Source organism: Scyliorhinus canicula, chromosome 30 (genome assembly GCF_902713615.1).
Source record: "Scyliorhinus canicula chromosome 30, sScyCan1.1, whole genome shotgun sequence".
In the NCBI taxonomy this organism is placed as follows: domain Eukaryota; kingdom Metazoa; phylum Chordata; class Chondrichthyes; order Carcharhiniformes; family Scyliorhinidae; genus Scyliorhinus; species Scyliorhinus canicula.
Genome location: NC_052175.1, coordinates 12,051,732 through 12,056,933, shown reverse-complemented (window position 1 = coordinate 12,056,933; position 5,202 = coordinate 12,051,732).

The following is a 5,202-nucleotide window of genomic DNA, read 5'->3' as shown; positions in this document are numbered from 1 at the left end:
GTCCCCCAGTGAGAGTCAGCACCTTCAGGAACTGTGTGCCAGTGAGAGTCAGCACCTTCAGGAACTGTCCCCCAGTGAGAGTCAGCACCTTCAGGAACTGTGTCCCAGTGAGAGTCAGCACCTTCAGGAACTGTGTCCCAGTGAGAGTCAGCACCTTCAGGAACTGTCCCCCAGTGAGAGTCAGCACCTTCAGGAACTGTCCCCCAGTGAGAGTCAGCACCTTCAGGAACTGCGTCCCAGTGAGAGTCAGCACCTTCAGGAACTGTCTCCCAGTGAGAGTCAGCACCTTCAGGAACTGTCTCCCAGTGAGAGTCAGCACCTTCAGGAACTGTCTCCCAGTGAGAGTCAGCACCTTCAGGAACTGTACCCCAGTGAGAGTCAGCACCTTCAGGAACTGTGTCCCAGTGAGAGTCAGCACCTTCAGGAACTGTGTCCCAGTGAGAGTCAGCACCTTCAGGAACTGTCCCCCAGTGAGAATCAGCACCTTCAGGAACTGTACCCCAGTGAGAGTCAGCACCTTCAGGAACTGTGTCCCAGTGAGAGTCAGCACCTTCAGGAACTGTGTCCCAGTGAGAGTCAGCACCTTCAGGAACTGTCCCCCAGTGAGAGTCAGCACCTTCAGGAACTGCGTCCCAGTGAGAGTCAGCACCTTCAGGAACTGCGTCCCAGTGAGAGTCAGCACCTTCAGGAACTGTCTCCCAGTGAGAGTCAGCACCTTCAGGAACTGTCTCCCAGTGAGAGTCAGCACCTTCAGGAACTGTCTCCCAGTGAGAGTCAGCACCTTCAGGAACTGTACCCCAGTGAGAGTCAGCACCTTCAGGAACTGTGTCCCAGTGAGAGTCAGCACCTTCAGGAACTGTATCCCAGTGAGAGTCAGCACCTTCAGGAACTGTGTCCCAGTGAGAGTCAGCACCTTCAGGAACTGTACCCCAGTGAGAGTCAGCACCTTCAGGAACTGTGTCCCAGTGAGAGTCAGCACCTTCAGGAACTGTGTCCCAGTGAGAGTCAGCACCTTCAGGAACTGTCCCCCAGTGAGAATCAGCACCTTCAGGAACTGTACCCCAGTGAGAGTCAGCACCTTCAGGAACTGTGTCCCAGTGAGAGTCAGCACCTTCAGGAACTGTGTCCCAGTGAGAGTCAGCACCTTCAGGAACTGTCCCCCAGTGAGAGTCAGCACCTTCAGGAACTGCGTCCCAGTGAGAGTCAGCACCTTCAGGAACTGCGTCCCAGTGAGAGTCAGCACCTTCAGGAACTGTCTCCCAGTGAGAGTCAGCACCTTCAGGAACTGTCTCCCAGTGAGAGTCAGCACCTTCAGGAACTGTCTCCCAGTGAGAGTCAGCACCTTCAGGAACTGTACCCCAGTGAGAGTCAGCACCTTCAGGAACTGTGTCCCAGTGAGAGTCAGCACCTTCAGGAACTGTATCCCAGTGAGAGTCAGCACCTTCAGGAACTGTGTCCCAGTGAGAGTCAGCACCTTCAGGAACTGTGTCCCAGTGAGAGTCAGCACCTTCAGGAACTGTCCCCCAGTGAGAGTCAGCACCTTCAGGAACTGTCCCCCAGTGAGAGTCAGCACCTTCAGGAACTGTCCCCCAGTGAGAGTCAGCACCTTCAGGAACTGTGTCCCAGTGAGAGTCAGCACCTTCAGGAACTGTGTCCCAGTGAGAGTCAGCACCTTCAGGAACTGTGTCCCAGTGAGAGTCAGCACCTTCAGGAACTGTCCCCAGTGAGAGGCAGCACCTTCAGGAACTGTCCCCCAGTGAGAGTCAGCACCTTCAGGAACTGTCTCCCAGTGAGAGTCAGCACCTTCAGGAACTGTCCCCCAGTGAGAGTCAGCACCTTCAGGAACTGTCCCCCAGTGAGAGTCAGCACCTTCAGGAACTGTCCCCCACTGAGAGTCTGCACCTTCAGGAACTGTCCCCCAGTGAGAGTCAGCGCCTTCAGGAACTGTATCCCAGTGAGAGTCAGCACCTTCAGGAACTGTCCCCCAGTGAGAGTCAGCTCCTTCAGGAACTGTCCCCCAGTGAGAGTCAGCTCCTTCAGGAACTGTGTCCCAGTGAGAGTCAGCACCTTCAGGAACTGTCCCCCAGTGAGAGTCAGCACCTTCAGTAACTGTCCCCCAGTGAGAGTCAGCACCTTCAGGAACTGTACCCCAGTGAGAGTCAGCACCTTCAGGAACTGTCCCCCAGTGAGAGTCAGCATCTTCAGGAACTGTCCCCCAGTGAGAGTCAGCACCTTCAGGAACTGTGTCCCAGTGAGAGTCAGCACCTTCAGGAACTGTACCCCAGTGAGAGTCAGCAACTTCAGGAACTGTGTCCCAGTGAGAGTCAGCACCTTCAGGAACTGTCCCCCAGTGAGAGTCAGCACCTTCAGGAACTGTCCCCCAGTGAGAGTCAGCACCTTCAGGAACTGTGTCCCAGTGAGAGTCAGCACCTTCAGGAACTGTCCCCAGTGAGAGTCAGCACCTTCAGGAACTGTGTCCCAGTGAGAGTCAGCACCTTCAGGAACTGTCCCCCAGTGAGAGTCAGCACCTTCAGGAACTGTACCCCAGTGAGAGTCAGCACCTTCAGCAACTGTACCCCAGTGAGAGTCAGCACCTTCAGGAACTGTGTCCCAGTGAGAGTCAGCACCTTCAGGAACTGTGTCCCAGTGAGAGTCAGCACCTTCAGGAACTGTACCCCAGTGAGAGTCAGCACCTTCAGGAACTGTACCCCAGTGAGAGTCAGCACCTTCAGGAACTGTCCCCAGTGAGAGTCAGCACCTTCAGGAACTGTGTGCCAGTGAGAGTCAGCACCTTCAGGAACTGTCCGCAGTGAGAGTCAGCACCTTCAGGAACTGTGTCCCAGTGAGAGTCAGCACCTTCAGGAACTGTGTCCCAGTGAGAGTCAGCACCTTCAGGAACTGTCCCCCAGTGAGAGTCAGCACCTTCAGGAACTGTGCCCAGTGAGAGTCAGCACCTTCAGGAACCGTGTCCCAGTGAGAGTCAGCACCTTCAGGAACTGTCTCCCAGTGAGAGTCAGCACCTTCAGGAACTGTCTCCCAGTGAGAGTCAGCACCTTCAGGAACTGTCTCCCAGTGAGAGTCAGCACCTTCAGGAACTGTACCCCAGTGAGAGTCAGCACCTTCAGGAACTGTGTCCCAGTGAGAGTCAGCACCTTCAGGAACTGTGTCCCAGTGAGAGTCAGCACCTTCAGGAACTGTCCCCCAGTGAGAATCAGCACCTTCAGGAACTGTACCCCAGTGAGAGTCAGCACCTTCAGGAACTGTGTCCCAGTGAGAGTCAGCACCTTCAGGAACTGTGTCCCAGTGAGAGTCAGCACCTTCAGGAACTGTCCCCCAGTGAGAGTCAGCACCTTCAGGAACTGCGTCCCAGTGAGAGTCAGCACCTTCAGGAACTGCGTCCCAGTGAGAGTCAGCACCTTCAGGAACTGTCCCCCAGTGAGAGTCAGCACCTTCAGGAACTGTCTCCCAGTGAGAGTCAGCACCTTCAGGAACTGTCTCCCAGTGAGAGTCAGCACCTTCAGGAACTGTACCCCAGTGAGAGTCAGCACCTTCAGGAACTGTCCCTAGTGAGAGTCAGCACCTTCGGGAACTGTGTCCCAGTGAGAGTCAGCACCTTCAGGAACTGTCCCCCAGTGAGAATCAGCACCTTCAGGAACTGTACCCCAGTGAGAGTCAGCACCTTCAGGAACTGTGTCCCAGTGAGAGTCAGCACCTTCAGGAACTGTGTCCCAGTGAGAGTCAGCACCTTCAGGAACTGTCCCCCAGTGAGAGTCAGCACCTTCAGGAACTGTGTCCCAGTGAGAGTCAGCATCTTCAGGAACTGTACCCCAGTGAGAGTCAGCACCTTCAGGAACTGTCTCCCAGTGAGAGTCAGCACCTTCAGGAACTGTCCCCCAGTGAGAGACAGCACCTTCAGGGACTGTACCCCAGTGAGAGTCAGCACCTTCAGGAACTGTCTCCCAGTGAGAGTCAGCACCTTCAGGAACTGTCCCCCAGTGAGAGTCAGCACCTTCAGGAACTGTCCCCCAGTGAGAGTCAGCACCTTCAGGAACTGTGTCCCAGTGAGAGTCAGCACCTTCAGGAACTGTCCCCCAGTGAGAGTCAGCACCTTCAGGAACTGTGTGCCAGTGAGAGTCAGCACCTTCAGGAACTGTGTCCCAGTGAGAGTCAGCACCTTCAGGAACTGTGTCCCAGTGAGAGTCAGCACCTTCAGGAACTGTGTCCCAGTGAGAGTCAGCACCTTCAGGAACTGTGTCGCAGTGAGAGTCAGCACCTTCAGGAACTGTACCCCAGTGAGAGTCAGCACCTTCAGGAACTGTGTCCCAGTGAGAGTCAGCACCTTCAGGAACTGTGTCCCAGTGAGAGTCAGCACCTTCAGGAACTGTCCCCCAGTGAGAGTCAGCACCTTCAGGAACTGTCCCCCAGTGAGAGTCAGCACCTTCAGGAACTGTACCCCAGTGAGAGTCAGCACCTTCAGGAACTGTGTCCCAGTGAGAGTCAGCACCTTCAGGAACTGTACCCCAGTGAGAGTCAGCACCTTCAGGAACTGTGTCCCAGTGAGAGTCAGCACCCTCAGGAACTGTGTCCCAGTGAGAGTCAGCACCTTCAGGAACTGTGTCCCAGTGAGAGTCAGCACCTTCAGGAACTGTACCCCAGTGAGAGTCAGCACCTTCAGGAACTGTCCCCCAGTGAGAGTCAGCACCTTCAGGAACTGTGTCCCAGTGAGAGTCAGCACCTTCAGGAACTGTGTCCCAGTGAGAGTCAGCACCTTCAGGAACTGTGTCCCAGTGAGAGTCAGCACCTCAGGAACTGTCCCCCAGTGAGAGTCAGCACCTTCAGGAACTGTGTCCCAGTGAGAGTCAGCACCTTCAGGAACTGTGTCCCAGTGAGAGTCTGCACCTTCAGGAACTGTCCCCCAGTGAGAGTCAGCACCTCAGGAACTGTGTCCCAGTGAGAGTCAGCACCTTCAGGAACTGTGTCCCAGTGAGAGTCAGCACCTTCAGGAACTGTATCCCAGTGAGAGTCAGCACCTTCAGGAACTGTACCCCAGTGAGAGTCAGCACCTTCAGGAACTGTCCCCCAGTGAGAGTCAGCACCTTCAGGAACTGTCCCCCAGTGAGAGTCAGCACCTTCAGGAACTGTATCCCAGTGAGAGTCAGCACCTTCAGGAACTGTACCCCAGTGAGAGTCAGCACCTTCAGG